General features: G+C 43.5%; 1 long non-coding RNA gene across 1 annotated transcript in view; it reads left to right on the plus strand.

Moving 5' to 3' along the window:
• Positions 1 to 23,955, plus strand: part of LOC309389172 — a 46,689-nt gene that overhangs the window by 3,600 nt on the left and 19,134 nt on the right. The window contains exon 3 of the long non-coding RNA XR_014174908.1: positions 13,797 to 13,961. This is a non-coding gene — a long non-coding RNA (uncharacterized lncRNA). The remainder of the gene's footprint in view (positions 1 to 13,796; positions 13,962 to 23,955) is intronic.

Consider the following 23,955-nt stretch of genomic DNA (forward strand, 5'->3'; position numbering starts at 1 on the left):
GTCCAGAGGTATTTCACGAGAAGAGTACTCCACTCCTCTGCTCACAATAGAATACTTTATACCACCAGGCTTGAAATTTTGGGTTTAGACAACTTAGATTTACACCACCTTCAGTCTGACCTAAGTGCAGTACATAAAATTATCTGCTACAATGTCCTACCTGTCAATGACTACTTCAGCTTTAACCACAACAATACATGGGCAAACAATAGATACAAACTCAAAGTAAACTGCTCCAAACTCGATTGCAGAAAATAGAACTTCAGCAATAGAGTGATTGATGCCTAGGATAATCTACCTGGCTCCGTTGTTACTTCCTCAAAGCTCCACAGCTTCAACCTTAAACTGTCTACTGGGTACCTCATGCACAGTACTAAAAAAAATCCTGTGCACGTACAGAAAAAAAACCCCAAGATGGCGTCGTCTATGGTGCTGCTGAGAGAACCTGTTCTGGGGCTTGGCAGGCCGAGTTACTACCTACTTAGTCGAATCGGTCCAAACCAGTAGAAACCCACTTCTGATCTTTATCACTCTATCCATAATGTATTTTGGTGGTTGATCCTTCTTCCCACCTCTTATATGTATCTTTTGTCCTGTCCCGTTTTCTGATTCATATTAAGCTCTTTATGTAGCTATGTTAGGCTCTCATGCTGCCCCCCCTCTCCCCCACTCTCTAGTTGTAGTTTTTTGCAGGTTTTTTTTTAGTATTGTATTTTATAAACTTTGAACCAGCTGAGCTGCTTTTCCTACTAGTTTCTCTTTCCAAGATTTCTACTTGCCTTTTCACACTGAGATTATTGAATTGTTTGACATTATTCAGCTTCAGTTCCCCACCTCCACTCAAAGTTTCAAGAACCATAGGCTTCTCTTCTTCTAATGTCTCTGCTTCTTCAATTTCATGGATCTAAGGGAGAGGTGGGGAATTGTGGCCTTTTTATAGGTTGTGTTGGGAGTTGCAATCCATGAGTCATAAAAGGGCCATAGTTTCCCACCTCTGACCTCAGGCCTCCAAATTGCCTGGTTTTCTCTCCATTTCCAAATCTCTCCAATTTGGCAGTGTAATCATCCTTACTACTCTTACCCTTGAATGTTGGAAGCCCACAGAAGTCACCATGTGATAATTGATGTGAGCATCAGGACTAACAGGAGCCAGTTGACAGAGAGGAGGTACAAAGCAGTGGTGGTATTCAGCCAGTTCAGGCTGGTTTGGGCGAACTGATACTAGCGACATGCAGATGGCCATCCACCCCGCCACTGTGCTGTCCTATTTAGCCACATTTTCTAAGCCTTGTGCATGTGTGAAAGCTGCACCTGTGAGCATGCACATTTTCAGTGTGCAACAAACCGGTGGCAAAATTATGTGAAACCCATCTCTGTACAAAAGTCATAATCTAATCGAAGTGCACTCACTGAGTTTCCTAGCATTAGAATCTGATCAGTGGTGGGTTACGATCGGTACGCCCCAGTACGGGCGTACTGGTGCCTGCCGGAAGCACCAGGTACCGTTACGGTACCCACCTGCCCACACTCCTTACCGGTATTTGACGTTTTCAGGGCTTCCGCACATGGCCATGGAGTGTATGGTGTCTGCGCGACCCTCCGCCGAGCAGCTGGAGTGTCGCGGAGGCATCGTGGAGCATCACGAGTGGTATGTACGCATGCACGTACCGGTTGCATTGGGATCCGGAACCCACCACTGAATCTGATGGACAGCTGCAAAGGTAACGAAGTGAAATTGTGGTGTTTTCCAAACACACAAAGTGTGAGCAATAGTGAGGGAAAAGAAGGCATAGTTTATAAATGGTTAGCTTAATCCTACCTCTTTGTGCATTTCAAAGTGAAATGAATGATTTTACCCCAGGTGCTTGGCAGCAGGAGTTGGCTCACCAGCTGTAGTGAAAAGAGTTCAGCCACCAAAGCCAAGCAGTCATGTGTGGCCACATGGGACAGGAGTGCTTGACGGACATTTCGCTTGGCCAAAAACTTCATCCCTACCCCAAAATACTCCTGATGCTTTGCTCTGCTTTTCATCCCCACCATTCTCCTTCCTTTTCCTAACGCAAACTGGTTGCCGCATAAGCTAAGAAAGAGTTACTGGGCAGACAGAAATGCCTCCTGAATAGGAAAACAGCTGCGCCACAGCTGCAGTGCTGGGATAATATATATAGCTTGAAATAGATCTATAATAGTCTCCCTATATTTATTTATCAGCACAAACACAACATATATACATATATACATATACATACATACATACATACATACATACATACATACATACATATATATATATATATATATACTTTTTGCTTCCATTTCAAAAAAGTGAGAAAAGATCTGTACTGAGCCTGTGTCAATGTCATCTGGACGGGCAGGTCTGCAGCTGCTGCAGGCGTTTTATTCAGCTGCAGGAGTGAAGAAAAAGAAAAAAAGGGGGAAAAAGACTTTTTTTACACTCCTAGAATAGTTCTGCTTTTCACTTGATCCTGAGACAAAATGTGTGGATTTTAATTCATGGATGAAAAGAATGAAAACAAAGCTGAGATTAAATCTCTTCTTGGAAACATGTCGTTTGAATGTAAATCTTGAAATTAGTCTGCCTTATATCATGTCCAAATAAAGAGGTTGGGCTGGGATGTAAATCTTCTGTTAAAAAGAGTTATTAATGACACTAACTTTATTGTGGGCTTAATTAGCTGCAGCTATAGTGAAATAAATGATGCTCAACAAAGGGAGCAGAAATTTAAAAATATTTCCAGTGTATTAGGTGACATTAGCTAAAAACACAAAAGGCTTTTAAGGCATGATGCTTAATAGGGATTAAAGCAGTTCATTTCCAAACCTACTTGATTCCTTTCTTAAACTCGAAGCACATGCCTAAATGGAAAGGAAAAAAATAATTGCCGTTATATTGTTCTTCATTTATTGCTGGAGAACGCATCTAGCCCCGAGATGATGTATTTAGTTAATTCTTGGTTTTGTCAATTATGGTGGATTATTCTTTTGCTTTCATGCATCCCTCTCCCGAACATGCTACTTTCTTGTAAACAGTGTGAATGCCTGTAATCCTCTATGGATGTGTTACACGCTTGATTGAGTTCATTGTTCAAATATGTGATACCGGTGTGCAGAGTTCACCCAATAATGGGAGCTCTCCTCTCATTAGTTGGACAAACAGGAGAGTGATTTGGGCTGGAGGAAGAAAAAGCAGGCAAGCAAGAAGCCACTGCAAAGAGAAGGAAGAGAGAGAGGATGCTGGAGGGATTGTTTACATCCAACAATACTTTTTGCCTTCGCGCTTAGCAAGAGGTGACGACTTTCACATTTCACAATCTCAGCCAATACAAAGGACCGAATTTCCTCTGAGGCACAGCATCCTTATATGATGGAGCTCACAAAGAAACAGGGAAACTCACTTGTCGACCTCTGAGAAATAAATCTGTAGAGGTAACTAATAATCTTTGGTTCAACTTTTGTTTCTTTTAAAACAGAACAAAACAAACAAATGACCCCCTGGGGAAACTCTGTGTAATCCGATGTTCAGAATGTTTAAAGGGAATTTTTACAATGCAACAGGGCAATGACTACAGCGTAGCCATCCTCCCTGCCAGTGTGTTTATTTCTGCCAAAATTCCTTTTCAGATTATTGCTAGCAAAGGTCAGTTGAATGCCATTTCCCCCCAGTATTATCCTTCTTAGCCCCAGTCCAGGGCTCAGTTGCAACCATAAGCCTCATGCTGTGCAGCAGAACTGTGCGATCTGAGGGCCCAGAATGAATATAGCCACTGAAAGCCTATAACGGTTAATGTGACAGAAAAGAGAAATTATAGGAACTAAAATTCATTTCAGTTTGGACTCAATGAAATCAAAAGTAACTTTATGACCTAAATTCACCCCCCCCCCCTTTAAAGTTCAACATCTAGCATTGTACTGTACTTGGACTAAGACAAGAAATTTTATATTGCCCCTTTGTTTCAGCAAACCATTATTTGGCTGCTTAAATTGTCATTCCTTAAAGTGAACAGTGTCCCATTTCTGTTATGGTGATGGCTTACTTTATTTCCCTCATGGGGTAGTGATACTGTGGGTTAAACTGTGGCAGTGGCATAGCATCTGTGTCATAAAATAACTTTGCACCTCTCTATGACTTTTTTCCCAACTGTTCCTTGAAGGAGGAAAAAACAGTGCACTGGGATTTTATAAAGTTATTTCACCTCTCCTCAATTTCTTCCATTAGGTCATTCTAATTGAGTCTGTTTTGGAACTTTGCAACTTTTCCCAATGGCGTTTAGATCAGGGATTTAATTTTTTTTACTACTGGTTTTGTGGGCGTGGCATGGTGGGCGTAGCAGGGGAAGGATACTGTAAAATCTCCATTACCTCCCCAATCCAAGGGAAGGTTATTGCAAAATCCCCATTTCCTCTCGATCAGCTGGGATTCGGGAGGCAGAGAATAGATGGGGGCAGGGCCAGTCAGAGGTGGTATTTACCGGTTCTCTGAACTACTCAAAATGTTTGCTACCGGCTCTCCAGAACTGGTCAGAACCTGCTGAATACCACCTCTGCTTTAGATAAAGAGAAGGAAGGTTGTCCCAAAGGCGCTTTTTCAAAAGGCAACTGGAGTTTCTTTGTTTTTCCATTGAGATGTGTCATTTCTCATCCTAGTATGAGAAGCTAAATATCTTCGAGGAAAAACAAAGAGATTCCAGTTGCCTTTTGAAAAAGCACCTTTGGGACACACCTCCCTGTGACGATTTTTGAGTTAGTTCAAAATCAGGTCCATTCCTCTCAGATCAGGTGATATGGAGCCGGAGTGGCATAGTGGTTAGAATGCAGTACTGCAGGCTAATTCACTGCTCACTCCAGGAGTTCGATTCTGACCTTCTCAAGGTTGACTCAGTCTTCCATCTTTCCAAGGTCGGTAAAATAAGGATCCAGATTGTTGCGGCAATATGCTGATTCAATAAACTGCTTAGAGAGGGCTATAAGAGTGGTATATAAGTCTAAGTGCTATTGCTATTGCTATAGATCTGTTTCGATCGAGTTGGCTTTTTCTTTGTCTGTATACCTATGAATCGGCCTTTGATTTATTCACACATTCTTGTATTCTGGAATATTCAATAATGTGTACCATAAGGCTTTCTATTGGAAAAATATGCACTGAAGTGCAATTTGCAATGCAAAATTGGCTTCATTTGTATATATGCTTCCAGGATTCAAGTGTACCTTATATGTAAATTAAGGTTTAAAAATCATTAATGATACTAAAAAGTCCCTTCTTTGGAATAATCTCTCAACAGGGGGAGAACCGCTTAACTCTTATTTATTTGGCCCCAGAATTTTCATAATTATTATTATTTGGAATCTGTTGGAATAAGTTAGAAAAAACTAAATATCAGGTTCCGTGTGTTTTCCATCAAGAATGATCTCCATCAGATTCAGTAGGATCTATTCTTGAATGTACATGCAGACAGTCTCCCAGATCAATGAAACAATCACATGGTAAGAACTGACCTATTGAATCAGGTCAAAGTCCATCTCACTCCAAAAGTTTGTTTCTCATACTGGCCAACCAGATATTCTGGGGTGATCAAAAGCAGAAAATGAAATATAACCCTTTCCTGCTATTAATTCTTAGCATATGGAAGGTTGCTACTCCCAACCCAAACTGACTAATGGCTCACAATATTTGTCTTTTCCAACCCATCCATGTAAGTAGCTATTGACACATTCTGAATTCTGCAAGTTATTGTGTGTCAAAATTATCTTCTTTTCTTTATTCTAAAACTTCACTGCTTTGTCCTTTCACTGCTCCCACCTGCTGAAATGAGATCTTCACTGAGCTATTCATTTCAACTTCTAGAACTCTTCTCTGGTTTGTGAGGGACAGCTTAAACCTCATCAGTGTACATCGTGAAGTTAGGCTTGGTAGCCTCACCGTGCAGTTTATGGTTAAACTGAACCAACTTTGTTATTTGATTGGCATTTACACAGATTAGTTAGATCCACCTGGGGCTTTTAGCCATAATGTTGGGTTTTTAGTGCACTTAATAATGTTTGGTATCCACGGCAAATTTGGCCATCTCATTGTTTATATTGAGAGCCTCTAAAAAGCACCTGTCTCAATATCTTCCGGCATTCAGCTTTTTATTTTACTTCACTAAGAACATTGCCTCTTATTCCATTTTTGAAATAACTTTCTTTTAAACACTTCACAACCCATGAAAGGGTGCCTCCTTTTTATCCCATTTCTGCTTGGTTTACTCAAGAGCCTTTCAGGATGAATTTTATAAAAGGCTCTTTGAGAATAAAATTATGCAATATTGACAATGTATCCACCCACGTGCTGCCTTTTGTCATGTTCAAAAAACACATCTGGGGGATTCGTGAGGGAGGTTTTACCTTTTCAGAATCCGTGCCGATTTTCCTTTAGCAAAGGAAAATCATGTAAGCTATAAGTTAAAGGATTTCCCCCCCTTTTCAAAACGATTTCCAACAATTTATCTTGATCAGATGTGAGGTTGGATGACCCGTAACGTTTTAGATTTCTCTTGGGCTCCTTGCAAAAAAAACTGGTATCGGTTTTGTTGCATATCACATTGAGTCTTTGGAACTGAGCCTGTTTTCAGGGATTTAACTTCTTTTCTGTTAAAGTTGAAATGGCAAATTTAGGTTCTTAGAGAGCTCTCGGATGAGTCCTATCAGGAGCCGATGTACTGCTGGTGTACAATTCCTCAAAATGTCCTAGAATATCTTCTCTGCTTACCTAAAGTTACCTATTTCATTTTCTTTCCTGAGGGAGTCAGCATAAGCTTGCTTATCTGTCCTCTATCTTCTATACCAAAGGCAAATGCAAAGGATTCATTCAGTTACTCTGCAGTTTTCATACAATCATCGGATGTCTTCTTTATTCTATGATCCTCCTACGACCCTCCTTCAATATGACTCTTTTTAACTTTTTTTTTTTTTTACAGTTGAACCCCCTGGTTTGCATGCTGCGGTGTACAAAAATGTGCTTGTTTGATTTTGACTTAGTCATGGTGAAAATCCAGTCAAGATGGGTTATTCAATAAACCATGGCTTAGCATAAAGGCTGAACTTGGATGCAGTGTTGCACCGCAGAGAACTTTTTTTTTTTTTAAAATAGACACTCTATTTTGAAAATCCCGGGTCAATGTTTGCATTCTTCACTGCAAAAAATGGAGAAAAAAAATGTGGGGGAGGGAGGTGGAAATTAAAGTCAGAAAAACTGCAAGTGAAGCATTTGCCATAATGAAAAATGAAAAAAGAATGGCAACATGTGGAAATACTTGGAAAAGCACAGAAAAGCATTTATTTTCTATCAGGGGTGTCAAACTCAAGGCCCGTGGGCTGAATCCGGCCCACGGGGTGCATAGATCTGACCAGCCTGTGATGCTTCTGCCAGCGAAAACAGGTTCCCAATCTCTGTTTTCGTCAGTGATGTTTTCCTGCAACCCTCTGCCAAGCGAAAAAAGAGCTCGGGAGGGGCAATTTGTGGAGTTTTGTCTAGTTTAGTATGGGGAGAGCTCATCTTTTATTAACAAGTTTAATCATACCTCTTGTTATAATGCAAGACAGGCTGGGCAGGCAAATGAATTGAAAGGTTGAAGATAATTAAAGGGCGGTAACTCCATGGAAACACTTCAGGTATTATGTATCTCTATAAAATCCATGTCACGGTATGCAAGGGGAGAGGGGACCCCTAACATTTTTTGAAAGAAATTCTGAATTCCTTTGATGATAAAAGTCATCTTTGCCTGTTAAGGATTCACTTATTTACATTTGGAAAGTACTCTATTGAGCAAAGGAGTTGATCCTTTTTTTTGTGCTATTGAAGATTTATGAGGATGTCAATCAATTTTCCCACCTTCTAATTGTTCTGGAATTACAGCATGGAAAATGTCTAACCAATATGGCCAATGGTTTTGAGCAAGATGAGTGGATGTGATGACCAGATCAGTCTAGTAGGAAATTATTTAGACTTCAGATTATGAAGATTATATGGTCAGAATTTTTATGCCTGTATTTCTTCCAGTCATGCTATTTGACGTGGGAATGATGACCGTAGCATTATCCACCAACTGAGAACTTTGGCTAACGAGAATCCCCAATAAAAGAAATACCCATTTCTCATATGTCAAAATGGGAAGAAAGCAGTAGTAAATTATTATATAACCCTTGGAAGAAGTGGTAGCTATTAATTTAGTGTGAGGAATGTTTGCTGGCATAATCCTACAGCCATTTTTTTACTCTCCTATGTTAATCAAAATATAGTAACGGGACTTAATGCCCCTCAAAGAGAAAGTCTGTGTTGCATTATTTGCATGGTTATCATCTAGATGTTTTATTTTCAATTTACACTGGTCTGGGAGGAGGAGTATTACCGTAATTGGGCTAGCAGTTTGTAGAAAGGTATGATTTGGCCTTTCCACTATGATCCCATAGAAAATACCATTCTCCAGGATGCATATTGCAGTTAAGTCTTAGCTTAATTCCACTGATGCTCATGGATGCTTTCTTTCACACCCATAAAATGCATGCAGATATGCCCTGCAACAAATTGGAGAGAGATGAGTTTCCTTTGTCTGTGCAACACAATGCCAGTGAAAATTACTGCCCTGGATTATATTTATTTTGAAAAAACCTAACCACACAAGTAAACTATATAGTTTTTGTCCTTTCATTATTTAGTAGGTATCTCTTTCACAGAGGAGAATGATCCAAAGAGTTCTAAATATCATTTTTCTATTCTGTGAGAAAGATACTTATAACATTATAATTTTACACTTATTATAAGGAAGTATGCAGAATGTTTCACCTTTTATTATAACTAGGCACACAAAAGCCATGTATTGAGAAACTATTGAGTTGGACTGGACACTCAGTGTCCTAACAACCTTAATTTTGTGATTCTTTGAGTCCATGAAATCTCCTGCACATTGGAGGGCAAAAATACCATCTGGATGGGTTTTCTGCAAAATTCCTCAAGATCGGGGCTCACCCCCACAGATGTCAATAGCTCTCCTTTCCAAGATATTTAGTGGGAGAAGTTTCCTCATGTGGTCTTCCCTTAAAATGAATGGGAAGAAAAGAAGGTTAACAAATGTTGGAAAGATGATTAGATAATGAAAAAGAGGATCTTTCTACGCAAATCTTGTTTTCTTTCAGTTAAATAGGAGAAGAACACTATCGTGAACTGTTACACAATGTTCTTCTCCTTTAGAAGGCATCTCAAAAGCAAATTCTCTTTCATCAAAATGAATGAGATCTGATAGTTAAAAATACAGGGTATTTGCCTGATGCTACCTCCAAAATTAACAATAGATTGACAGATCACAACTTGGGGTTTTTATGCTTCTCAATGACATTAATTGGCCAAGTGAAAATCTGAATTCAGATATCCTCTATGTAATCTAATACACCCACCACTTGCACTATTGCTGGTTTCTTCCTAGAAATCCAAAATACAGTACATTATTGAATTGTTTCCTTTCAACTGGCTACTGCTATTTCTTTAGGGAATTCTTTTAAAAATAAAACTCAAACAGCTGTTGCTTATATATAGCTACTTGGTTATTCCTCATTTCTGGATGGAAGGTAAGAAGCAATTCAAGGAAGAATGGAGAAAATGCCAGTTAACCAATTAGCCCTGAATGCAGAGTTATTAATTGGTTAAAGGTAAAGGTAAAGGTTCCCCTCTCACATATGTGCTAGTCATTCCTGACTCTAGGGGGCGGTGCTCATCTCCATTTCAAACCCACAGAGCCAGCGCTGTCCGAAGACGTCTCCATGGTCGTGTGGTCAACATGACTAAACACCGAAGGCACACAGAACACTGTTCCCTTCCCACCAAAGGTGGTGTGTATTTTTCTACTTGCATTTTTACCTGCTTTCGAACTTCTAGGTTGGCAGAAGCTGGGACAAGTAATGGGAGCTCACTCTGGTACGTGGCACCAGGGATTCGAACCGCTGAACTGCCCGACCTTTCTGATCGTCAAGCTGAGCGTCTTAGCTTGTGCTTAGCAGTAGCACCTCTAATTTATGATAAAAGATAGGAATGCTCATTTCCCTGCTGTTTCCCAGGAACAGACTATCAAGCTAATCTCATTTACACAGGATCCAACCATTATTAAAAGGATGATGATCTCAGGGCAAGTTTCCCAAGCATCTCTGGGATTAACACCAAAGTCTGGATATTTAAGAACATAAGTTTCCTATTTTATTTTCATGCTTATTTGGAGCATCCAAGCTCATGTTCTTATCCTCGGTGGCCATTCCTAACCATTTGTGATCTTCAACTCCCTGTTTCGTTGTGGTTAAAAAGCAGCAGCCAGGCTGAATGTTGAGCACACCAAGCCACACATTGTTTGGGTTTTGTGGTGAAATACCTGGACATCAAAATAAAACTCTGCAGACACTCTTGCAGTTTGCAGCCTGGATTTTAAAGACTGCCGTGCATATGCAGAGGCATAAAAGAGATAGGGCTTGGATCATGATGATGCTCCTGTCCCCTTGCCTTTTATTGACCTCTTCTTCCATAAATGCTTCTGGCACTGCCTCCACTTAATATGCTGCTTGAAAAAAAAATGCTTAGGTACCTCAAGGTTACTGCTGCTGGGATTTTTTTCACAAAGAGTGGAGACATCTTCACTCTCTCCACTACAGCCCCGTTGTCCTGTTAGGAAGAATCACATTTGGGAAACTTGATTGTAAAATCTAAGCCCAATATTTTTAACAAGTTCAGGTTGTGCCTGCAGTTATTTTAAGATAGGCTTGTTGAAGAAATCCACCACATATTTCACTTGCAAACAATTGGCACAGTTTGCAGGAAAAAAACCCTCTGAAGCAGGGGCATAATTGAACAAGGCCAACTGCTCATCCATCTTCATGCAAACATTGATAATAGCTATAACAACAACAGAAGAAACAAAAAATACTAAAAGCAGATTAACCAACAATCTAGCCGAATGAGCTAGGATAAATGATTAAACTGGGCTTGAGCAAAGAGTTAAACCAAATTCATAAAAAAAATCTGTACATTTATGAAAGAAATGAGTCTAAATTTGGTAAGCTTTCATTCAATTAGGAATAATTCTTATTAAAATGTTACCATGCAATAGATAGATAGATGATAGATAGAGATAGAGAGATAGAGATAGAGATAGAGATATATAGATATATATTCTGTTTATATTACATCTCTCTCTCTCTCTCTCTCTATGCCAAACCCCCTGCTCAGCAGGAGACTCCATACCAGTTCAGACAAGTGACTGTCCAATCTCTTCTTAAAAATCTCCACTGATGAAGCACCCAGAACTTCTGAAGGCAAAGTGTTCCACTGCTTAATTGTTCTCACTATTAGGAAAATTCTCCTTAATTCCAGGTTGTTTATCTCCTTGATTAGTTTCCATCCCTTGTTTCTTGTTCTGCCCCCTGGTGCTTTGGAGAATAAATTGGCCCCTTCTTTGTGGCAGCCCCGCAAACACTGGAATACTGTTATCATGTCACCCCTAATCCTTTTTTTCTCCAGGCAAGCCAACACCTAGGTCCTGCAACCAGTCTTCATATGCTTTAGTCTCCATGCCTTAGTTGCTCTTCTCTGAACTTTCCCCAAAGTCTCAACTTTTTTTTTGTAATGTAGAGACCAAAAAAATCTTTGATTGCTTTCTGCTTGTAACAAATACTGCAGTCTTTATTTGTGGGGGTTTTACATATTGTCTTAAGGTTGGAATGTCTTGTTTCATAGGTGAGGAATATTTCCAAATCCTACCTCCCATCCGAGGTAAGGGGGCATCCAAGGGAATGATCTGCAAAGAATAATATTTCCCCATACATTATTTCAGCTGGTCCCTTCATCCTGGCTATCAGTTCTATATCTGCTAGCCAGTGTGGCGAAACTTTTAGGCACTGAGTGCCCAAACTATGTGCGTGCATGCCCAAACGGAAAGGTGTACGTGAATGTGGACATGCGCGCATGCACAGCAGAGACCCAAAGACCAGCTGGCTGGCAGGAGGTGGGGCATCCCAACACCAGCAGCGCGGCAAGAGATCAGATTTTTTTATTTTGTGAGCTTCTGTTTAATCCTTTGCAGGGAAACAGAAGCTCACGAAACAAATGCCATGGAGATCTTACCTGGGACGATGGCACGCATGCCAGCATGCCGTAGGTTCGCCATCACGGTGCTAGGCATTGCCAATGTAGCCCATTGCACTCTACCTTCCTTGAACTTGGCAAGGACAGAATGCTTTAAACATTCTGTACGGAGGGAGGTTGAGGTTAAGGCTGGGACTAGAGCCAAAATCAGTACTTGAGTGGCATCCTGGGGCTTGCTTTTTAAAAGGTAAATGAGGCTGTAAAAGAATCATTTTCTTCATTTACAGATTATTCCCCCCTATGGTAAGAAAAGAAAAGAGTGAAAACCGGGTTAGAAAACACGGAAGGTGTCATGTAAAGTTCTCTAAATGAGGCAGGGCAATTGCACAATAAAAGCCTCATCTGCCAAATATCCAGAAAGTGAGCCAAATAAAAACTCCAATTTTGAATAAAGCGAATTATTGCTAAAGCATTGCAAGTCCCTTTTCCAAAGGTAACAAAAACCTAAGTGTCCCACCTCCTGTTTATTTTTATAGTGAGAGTGAAGGTTTTGAAAAGCCATTATCTGCACTCTGTCCTAGAATAAGATTCAATATTTTTTCCCCTTGTTTGAAATGGAGAAGGCTCTATTAAATTAACAAACATCTGGCATTGTTAGTCAGGACCTGTAAAATATCTACAAGGTGGGAAAAAAACCTCCGGCACTTCAATAAAATGAACAGCTGGTCTCAGCTCCACACCACCCTCGGTCCTGTTTTTAACTAGAGTTGACTGGATAAATTCGGAAGTTAAATGAGGATGGGAAAACATTTCAAGTTATAGTTGCGAGAATTTTCTCAGCATCAACTCATTGGCACTGTCAAAAAAACAGTAGAGAGCAGTGTGGAGCCATGGTTGAAACAGAAGGACCAACAGAAGTCTTAAGCGTGTGAAAGAAGGGAAGGACAGAAGCAACCTCAGTGGTTGATGAATTGAGATCTCCTATTATGCCCAAATCTGTCTCCCTTGGTCCGATGTGGTTCAATCTTTGCCAGCATGGCAATCTCTAATAAAGTTTTTCACTGTCCTCACTTTTTCCCCCTCTTAGACAAATACAGAGACTTTTGCCTGAAGGTAATCTCTTTTTTTTTTTGAAGTCTACCTGGGAATGTAGCTTTAGATGCTTACACAGGCACCCTGAAGGATGATGTGTGAGAAACAGGACCCAGAGTGTTGCTGGCTAGATCCGTTGTCTCCTCAGTGCCTCCTTTTTGTTGTTGTTTCGGTTGTTTTTAATTGGGTGTGTTTTCTTGTTCTCCCTTCTGTTTTGTTTTTAGAATTCTGTCACACTGTTAATCTCAGTTTGGTTGCACTTGAATATAATTAAAGTCAAGAATGAGCACCATTAAAACAAAACACTGTTCTGTGAGGGAACGCATCTGTTGGAGCAGCATTGCTTGTCACTAAATGTGTACTTGCTTTTGTTCTAATTAAAAAGAAAGGAAGAAGTGAGCCAGAAAGATGTCCGTAAATGACACAATCTGGTCCCGTCTGTGTTTCATCATGTTGTAAGGCGATACTGCCCTTCTTTGCTCTCCAAACAAACTCATTAGCTTTGGTTAATTTATTAGCTGTGCAATAATGCAAACTTTCAAACAGGGGTCCCACTGATTTTGTAATGTCAGACATCTCTACCAATTAGGCCAGATCTTTGAAACACGAAGAGATCAGGAATCTTCAGGACATTTTATTTCTGAGCTGAATGGCACAATCAGCTATACAACATGGTATGACGGGCATTATTTCTTCAGACTGAAAAGGAGGGAGCCATTGCAAGTCTGAATAATTGTTCATCAACTAACTCCAGGTAAGCAATTAGTGCAAAAGGAAGAAAACTTTCCCTGATTCCCCACCCCACACCCCGATATTTCAATTTCTCCCATTCACCGTATTCTTCTGTACGGGGAGCAAATGTTCCCATCCGTTAAAAGGGACAACCCAACAAAAGCTGTATTGAAAGGTTCTGTGGATAATATAATTGAATTCTGCAAGTAATATATTGCTAGAATCCTATTTTCTGAAAACATCACGTCTGATATTTCAATATTCTTGTGAGTTTTGGAAAGCTAGTGTCTACTTCCACATATTCCTTCCTTTGTTGTATTCCTTTTCTGCTGCTAACTTTTCACAGGAAATTATATGTTGCCCAGCATCTTTTATTTTAGCTTCAAACACTTGATCACTCTGATTCTACAGAATTGACAACCAATACATGAAAAACAGCAGAAACGGGGGGGGGGGCACCCTGTGTTATCATTCTTTTCCAATTGCTCATGGGGTGAGGGGAAACAACAGCGTCAAATGACAGAGACCACCAGGCAATCAAAACTCTCTCCCTCCTTTTAACATGCATCACACACATTTTTAAAAGGGCAAGGTTGAGCTTGCCTCTGTAGTATTCCCTATTCTGATGATGTTGACCCCCCAATTCTTTGAATATCCCTGCCAACATTTCTGAAGGGAGGAGGAGCAGAAGAGTCAATGGTGGACATGGCTGATGGCTTTCAGAATGATCTCCGCCAGTGGTGAAATTCATTTTTATTTTTATTTTGCTACCGGTTCTGTAGCCGTGGCTTGGTGGGCATGACAGGGGAAGGTTACTGCAAAATCCCCATTTTCTCCCAATCAGCTGGGACTTGGGAGGCAGAGAATAGATGAGGGTGGGGCCAGTCAGAGGTGGTATTTGCCAGTTCCCCGAACTACTCAAAATTGTCTGCTTTAATTTGGCAAGATTCCTGTCTACAGGTGAGGAACAATAAAGGAAACTGCTTAGAGAAGATGCTCAAGTGTCTTTCATGGTTTTATAGCCTGACAATTTGAAATTGTCAATTTGCCACCTTACAGCTCTGTAAAGCCAGCGCTGGTTCCTTTCTTTCTCTTGAGATCTGAGAATGAAAAACAAAACAAAACATCTTTTAAGACAAACCCACCTCATTACTGGGAAAGGATATGGTGACAGTCTCTATCCGAAAGGTGAAACGCATCTGATGATATGTAAACATATTTTTTTTTTCAATCAGCCCAGTCCATACAGTTTTAGTTTTGGCTTACATCTTCTCTTTTACCCTATAGGAAGTGCCTCAGCCTTTGATGAAAGAGCCCTGTCCCCATTCATTTCCTATCTTTCTGAATTGCTTTCCCATTTCCTATCATCTGCACATAATCCTATTTTCTCCATTATTGTCTTAATACCAAGTACAGCACAAGATAATGGATAGGCACTGTAATAACAGCGTGGCCTGTAGGAGCCCCTCCAGGGAAATATCTTCGATGCTGGTGGAATATTAATGTATTGCAGGTCCCTGATCTTCCTCTTTCACTTCATCTCCTGTTTTCTAAACTGCATAATGATTTTCATATACATGACAAAAGCAGCGAAGCGGTGGGGGGGAGGGGGGAGGAGGAGAAGAGTTCACGAGGGGTCCTTGGTGCTCTCTGAGCTTGGTTGTTTTCTTGCAGACGTTTCATTACCCAAACCAATCACCAGTGCTGGGCTTTAGCACTGATAGCACTAACACTGATGGTGTTACCTAGTTTGGTTAATGAAACGTCTGCAAGAAAACAACCAAACTCAGAGAGCACCAGGGGACCCCTCTTTTCAACCCTGAGCTTCAAATATTTTCCTTTATTGGAAGAGTTCGTGGATGACCCACAGAACCTTTGCTATGCACTAGTTTTGCTTACTTTCTGATCATCCTCAACGTTATGTGGATAATTTCCAGTTTACTCTGGACAGAAGCAGAGATGAGGCCTATAACCTTTATACTGTGTTCCTTTAATCCAAATAGCCAGCCAGACCCAGCATGGAACGGAATTAAAATGTAATTCTTCAATAATGCAACTGTTGAGAGAACAACTTCTGGTAGATTAAAAACAAAGTACTTGATATCACTTAGATGCTGGATATTTACCTCTGTACATGTAAGCATTTGTTTGTGTGTTTTGTGGCCCTGAGATGCTTAATTGCCAACAGCACATAAATTGGACCCCCCCCCCCAAAAAAAAATCAAAGGGATGGACACCATGCAGAGTAGATTGTAATTACACTCTACTACATATATTCTCGTTGTTAGATAAAAATGGAAATTATACGGCAAAAGCAGCCTTTAATGTTCACTAGAATGAAATCTTAAGGGTATTAGTGCTATTTCATTAAATTCTGTTTCCTGCCTCTTTTTTCTTTAAAAAAAAAAAAGGAGGGGGGATTCAGAATTTACTTCCTGCAAATTTGCCCTTTAGGCAATACAATCTTTCTTTCATTAGAGTTTCCTCTTCCACAGAATGTCCGTTGCTGATTATTCGCCCCTGTCACTTATGCACCCAGAAAGAACACACGGAAGGTTATAAATCTCTGATAGCCTCCTATATCAAGCTTGCCCAAAGTAGTACTGAGCTGAAATAGTACATTTATAACTTTGGGGCCATTTGTCCCATGTACCCTTTCCTTTGCAAAAGTACGCTTCCTTCTTTTGCAGGACAAAGCCTGTTCAATGTTGCAGAGAAAGGTCACACATTTCTATTGCCAAGATCACACCTGTCCACTAATATCCAGCCAGTGGTGGGTTTCAAAATTTTTTAGAACCTCTTCTGTAGGTGTGCCCTGCTTTGTGGGAGTGGCTTGCCGGCCATGTGACTGAGTGGGAGTGGCTTGCCAGCCATGTGACTGGGTGGGTGTGGCCAATTTGAAAATGTGGTGAAACTCACTTAACAACACTCTTGCTTAGCAACCAAAATGTTGGCTCAGAAACTCTGGCATTTGAAGCACACAAGTCTTAAAGCTGTCAAGTTACCCTTGCACCCCTAACCCTTTAGGAAAAAAACCCCAGGGGTGTTCAAACTTGACAGCTTTAAGACTTGTGGACTTCAACTCCCAGAATTCCTCCTCTCGCTCTTCATCTTGATAATGTGTGGATTGGTGGGGGGAGGAAGCTGGAACCTGCTAGATATTAGCATATACCGCTGTAAGTCTCCACTCAGGTCCGCCACTATGGCGGGAACAAGGGGTTGTTCTGATTGGACGGGAGGTGTGCCCGATCCCTATAAAAGGGGAGCTATTAGACCCCACGCCAAGCTGGATCACTACTACTACTAAATAAAGAGCTGTTGTTGTCACTATCGTCTGGAGTCTGTTTTCTCGTTGCCCGAATCTAACATTGGCGACGAAGGTGGGATCGAGAGACAGATAGGACGAAGAAGCTACCTCCAAAATCTACGGATCCAATCCAGCCCCGGAATTTGGCAGAAGTTCTGGCAGCCATCTCAGCGCAGCAAATTCGAACGCAGACAAGATGTCGATGCATGCTCCTCCAACTCCATACGACCCAATCGCCGAGCATTGGGAATCCTACATGCTGAGATTCTAGTGTTTCCTCGAGGCAAACGATCTCACGGGAGTACCGGACTCCCGGAAAAAGAATATGTTCCTAAGCTACTGCGGCCGAGAGGTCTTCGAGACGGCCAGGGATCTCTCAGAGCCAACCCCCATCCAGGCGGTAACATGGATGGCGCTGCAACAGACGCTGCAAACACATTTCGCGCCAAAACCTTCCCGCCATGTTTCCCACCAAGGATTCAACACGAGGAACCAGAAGGCGGGAGAATCTATCAACCAGTACGTTGCAGCACTTCGGAAAGCAGCCACGCATTGGGGATTCAGGGATCTGGACGAGCAAATCCTGGATCGCCTGATATGCGGGTTAAAAGACATTTTGTTACAAAAACGATTGTTGGCTAAACCCAACCTAAGCCTGCAAATCGCGCTAGACGAGGCGAGAGCTTCTGAATCAGCGGACAAATCTTCTGAAACAATACAACGGGGATACAGCGCGATCCAGCCGGGAGCCAGACAAGCCAAGGTGCACTATGAGGCCACCGATCAAGAGGCTGAGGACAGCGAATTCGAAGACAGTCATCGCATGCGGAGCAGTCACACAAGACCGGCGGGAAAACCCGAATTCCGTTTGCCACCATGCGCAAGCTGCGGAGGGAACCACCCCCGGTCTACCTGTCATTTCAGAAACGTTGTTTGCTCGCATTGCGACAAACTTGGGCACATCGCACGAGTGTGCTGGAGCAAAGTCCCTGCCACACAATGGCAGCCTCCTATGTACCGCAGACAGAAGCCCAACCCAGGGGCTTGGCGGAAACACAAAGGGCGCCCAGAGAGAGAACCGAGGGAGTCAGCCGAGAGAGAGTATTCCCAAAGAGCTGAAAGGGCGTATTCACAGAGAGCCGAGAGAGAGTATTCCCAGGAAACTGAGAGAGAGTATCCCCAGAGAGAACCCATGAGAACCTATCTCACAACGATAGGTGAGGTCCGCACAAAGCGGCCTAAAAAGCTGAAACTCACTGTCCTCCTGGAGGACTCCCCTTGCGAGCTGGAAGTCGACACGGGATCATCCCTGACGATCATCTCATGGTCAGCCATGAAAAAAGCAATTCCGAGCCTTAAGAAGTGCCAACTGCGAACACCAGACATCCTGCTACGAGACTACCAGGGGAACAGGGTCCCCATCGTGGGTCAAGGCACGTTTCGGGTCCTGTTCAAAGACATCATAGCCCAGCTGCCCGTGACCGTCGCCAGCGCGCCATTACAGAGCCTCCTGGGACTGGATTGGTTCGAAGCCCTGGGGCTAGAAGTCACCGGAATCAACGCCATGGAGAACAGCAGCGCTGAGCAAATTTTTAAGGAGTTCGAGGATGTGTTCAGCCCCGGCCTTGGTAAGTATGTGGGAAAGCCAATATCATTCAATCTAGACCCAAAAGTGGCGCCAATCCGACTCAAACCTAGAAGAGTGCCTTTTGCGCTCCGTCCCAAGATCGATAAAGAAATCGATAAGCTCGTAGAGCAAGGGATCCTTGAACCGGTGGATCACGCGCGCTGGGAAACCCCCATCGTGACCCCAGTTAAACCAGACGGGTCAGTCCGCATCTGCGTGGACTATAAATGCACAATTAATGTCGCCCTACAACAGAGCGCGTATCCTGTGCCCGTAGTCCAACACCTATTGCACTCGTTGGGGCCAGGAAAAATATTTGCGAAGTTAGACATGGCACAAGCGTATCAGCAGCTGCCTGTGGATTGCGCCACGGCGGAGGCCCAAACTATAGTGACGCACAGGGGTGCTTTCAAATGCAACCGGTTACAATTCGGCGTAAGCATCGCTCCAGGTCTGTTCCAAAGCGTCATGGAACAGCTTTTGCAGGGCATACCAGGAGTCGTCCCATATTTTGACGACATCTTGGTGTCGGCTGCAAACAAGGAGCAACTATTAAAACGTGTTAGAACTGTTTTGGCCAGAATCAGAGAAAAGGGTCTCCGCCTAAAAAAGGAAAAATGCCAAATTAACGTCCCTAGCATAGAATTCCTGGGGTATAAAATCGATGGACTGGGTATACACCCAACATCGAAGAAAATTAAGGCGATCCAGGACGCCCCCACACCACGAAATCAGACCGAGTTGCAGGCATTCCTCGGACTTCTTAACTTCTACAGCGTTTTTCTAAGACAGAAAGCTACCGTCGCTGAGCCGCTACACCGACTCCTAGCCAAGAACGCGAAATGGACCTGGGGACACTCCGAGGCGGCCGCCTTCACCGCAGTCAAGCGCCTGCTCACGACCGACTCGCTACTCATCCAATACAGCCAAACCCTACCACTGGTATTGACCTGCGATGCATCACCTTTCGGCGTTGACGCAGTACTCAGCCACAGAATGCCAAACTGAAACGAAGCACCCATAGCGTTCTACTCAAGGACTTTATCATCGGCTGAACGAAACTACAGCCAAATGGACAGGGAAGCATTAGCCGCTGTGGCTGGAGTCAAACGTTTCCACGAGTATCTCTACGGCCGCGATTTCGAACTTATCACAGACCACAAACCATTGCTGGGTCTTTTGGCGGGAAACCGCCCCACACCGGTCTCACTCTCCCCGCGCATGACCAGGTGGACTGTTTTCCTGGCTGCGTATTCCTACAAGTTGATACATCGACCGGGTTCCACACTAGGGCACGCAGACGCACTCAGCCGTTGCCCACTACCAGAACTATTAACAGACCCCACTCCCGAAATACCGGTCCTTTTGATTGATTGTTTGGACTCAGGGCCAGTTTCTTCTGTGGACGTTGCTAGGTTTTCTGCTAAGGACAACGTAATCAGACAAGTACAAACTTGGGTATGGAGGGGGTGGCCCAAAGGGAATGTGGGACCCGAATTCAAACTGTTTTGGTCTAAGCGCGATGAACTGTCGGTTTTACAAGGTTGTTTATTGTGGGGGGATCGAGTTGTTGTTCCATACGCACTGCGGAGAAATGTCTTAGAGGCTTTGCATGTTGGGCATCCAGGGATCGTAAGGATGAAAGCGTTAGCTAGGAGTTACGTTTGGTGGCCAAACATGGACAAGGAGATAGAGGAATGGGTAGCCACTTGTGATCCGTGCCAAGAGTCCAGACCAGCCCCCCCTGAAGCGCCCGCCACGGAATGGGACAAACCGAAAGCACCCTGGTCGCAAATACACATTGATTTTGCAGGGCCAGTCCAAGGGCAAACGTTTCTAATAGTTGTGGATGCATACTCCAAATGGTTGGAAGTAGTCCTAATGACTTCAATCACGGCAGAGGCAGTCATTAAGGTACTACGGCGGTTTTTCGCCACTCACGGCCTGCCCGACCTCCTGGTCTCTGACAACGGGCCCCAATTCACGGCCATGCAATTTGAAACATACTTAGCGAGTCAGGGAATTCGGAATGCCCTCGTCGCGCCATTCCATCCGGCATCGAACGGACAGGCGGAGAGAATGGTGCGATCTGCAAAAGAGGCCCTCGCTAGGATGGGCCCAGGTGATTGGCAAACACGAATTGACCATTACTTACTAATCCAACATATCACCCCTAGTGCCACGACCAGAAGGAGCCCCGCTGAACTCCTCATGGGTCGCCGTTTACGGTCTCACCTGGACCGGCTTCACCCAAACTACTCTGCCACATCGCCCCCAGACTCCACAAGCAAAATTCGGAACTTTAGCATAGGGGATTCAGTATACACCCACAACTATGCAGGGGGGACGCTGTGGATTCCGGCAAAGGTAATTGGTATCACGGGTCCTCGATCATACTTGTTGGAACTAGAGGATGGGACGAACTGGAAGAGGCACATAGACCAACTCCGGGGTCGCCTAACGCACTCCAACCTACGATCAGCAAACGAAGACTTCATTCCGTCAGAAAATCAGCAAATGCAACAACCCGAATATCCGAACACAGAGGGCTACAGCACCACGAAGCCTGGGGTGGAACCAGAGATCAACGATAGAGCGGAACAGCCTCCAAGCGAGGGGAACCTACCATCCCCTGCCAGCGAAACGGAACAAGAGGAACACACCGATCTCACACCCGTTCCAACTCAACCCGAACTTCGACGGTCCACCCGAGTAAGGCAGAAACCGGCATATTTACAGGACTTTGTCACTAACCGGAACACTCCATCTAAGAGGGGAGGGGTGTTAGATATTAGCATATACCGCTGTAAGTCTCCACTCAGGTCCGCCACTAGGGCGGGAACAAGGGGTTGTTCTGATTGGACGGGAGGTGTGCCCGATCCCTATAAAAGGGGAGCTATTAGACCCCAAGCCAAGCTGGATCACTACTACTACTAAATAAAGAGCTGTTGTTGTCACTATCGTCTGGAGTCTGTTTTCTCGTTGCCTGAATCTAACAGAACCGGTTCTAAACGGCACTGTAGATTTGTGGACCCTCTTCTATAGAAGAGGTTAGAACTGGCAGGAACCCACCCCTGTATCCAGCCCACGTATTGTTCCACTGGTTCAGCTTTCAGCTACAATAGCTGATGGGGCAACAACGTGGACTGAACATCTGCATCCCCCTTTCTGAAGAATGAGAAATGAGTACACTCACTTCATCTTCCAATAGAAAAAGAGAATTTATATGCCCGTGATGGCGAACCTATGGTACACGTGCCACAGGTGGCACGCAGAGACCTCTCTATGGGCACGTGAGCTGTTGCCCCAGCTCAGTTTCACTGCGCAAGCGCGCGCCTCCTGCCAGCCAGCTGATTTTTAGGTCTCTGCCGCGCATGCACGGGACGTGTGTGGGGCACATGCGGGAGATAAGTGCATATGTGTGGGGCCTGCACATGCATGCAGGAGTGCAGGGGTGCAGCGTGGGGACCCCAGTGGCTCATTTCTGCTCCCAGGAGACTGCAGGGAGGCCTGTTAGACCCAAAATGGGGCGCAAGGGGGGTTGCGTGCGCATGCACAGGGAGGCCGGAGGTCACATGGAGTCACACGTGCATATGTGGGGGGCAGGGGGAGCAGGGGATTGTGTGCACATTCCATTATAGGTGCGGGCAGGTGCACATGCTGTCACACAGGCGCTTTTGGCATACAACGACAAAACGTTAACCCTCAGTATTATATGCTGTCTGGAGTCACAAGCATTAATTGGTCCTGAGTCAATATATGAATGCAAGATGTTTTCTTTTTTTGGAGTCAGATTTGACGATTCCATGGAGAAGTCCATGTGGAGTTCTAGGCAACATTTGTGGAAATGCTTTGACATTGTTTTTTTCTTACACTGATAAAGGGTGACTGGGCCCAAAATCACCCAGCTGGATTCTATGCCTAGAGTGAGGATAGATTTTCCCATTAGTCTAAATACTGGACCAAACTAGCTCTGTAGATATAAACTCCTACATCCTTTGCATCTTACATTTGTCCTTTTCATGGGGTGCTTTTGGCAGGTATTCGGAAGAGATGAATGCGAGTCTTCAGCAAGAAACAGTAGCGGTGTGATTGAGTTGGGGCTTCAATCTTTTTCTCCATCTTAGCAAACAGTGTTTGGGCGAGGTGTGAAAAGACAACAGCATACAAAAACTGCAGCTCTTGACCACCAGGAGTTCCACAAGTAGATGACTGAATGGATACATTATCTGGACATCAGTGCCGTCTTGGTCTGCAGGAGGTGAATAACGAGAACAAGGGATTGTGACTTGGGTGTAGCTAAGGTGAGATGATCTCGAGGGAAATAGGAAGGACTGTTATACTGAATAAGCAAAGGGGACTGAAATATACCCTAAATCCTTGGAAGGAAGATAGCACTTGGGAGAGACTCAGGCAGACTCCTCTCTGATTCATTGGGAGGTAAGAAGAAGCGGAGGTAGTCAATCTTTAGTACAGCCCGCTTCAATAAAATAAAGTTCTAATCTTCCTGTGAAGCCAGTTTCCTGATCTGTCACACCCCAAAGGACTGACAAGTTCTATAGTGGAAAGGCATGGGAAAAATGACCATATTGTGTTTGGTGGAATTACTTTGGCTGTTGGAGTAGCATTAAAGTGGAATATTACCAGTAGACCTGGCTCTGTTGAAATGGAAATATTTTCCTCTTCATATTCTTACTATATTGAGACAGCTATTATTATTATTAGCTTATGGCATTGGTACAGTAACCAGGAGACCACAAAGATATTGCAGAGTAATAGTTTGGCTTGCCAAGGTATCAGAGCTGATATAGGGCACACATGCTTGTGCTCTTCCCAAGGTGCACCACAGGAGGGTGAGCTGGCTTTGCACTGGGAAGAAAGATGAGAGGCTCTTCCTGTAGTGTCACCCAAGGCCCCTTCCCTTCCCAGACCTGCCTCGCAAATGGGCACCACAACCGGAAAGGCTCAGAGCCATCAGGAACCTGACTGCCTACACAGAGCACAAACTCACTTCCCCACCAAAATGGTACTTATCTATCAACTCCATGGGTATCAAACTCGGTGTGTCACGTTGCCATCATG

The sequence above is a fragment of the Natrix helvetica genome (assembly GCF_964273705.1).
Source record: "Natrix helvetica genome assembly, chromosome: 3".
Taxonomy (NCBI): Eukaryota; Metazoa; Chordata; class Lepidosauria; order Squamata; family Natricidae; genus Natrix; species Natrix helvetica.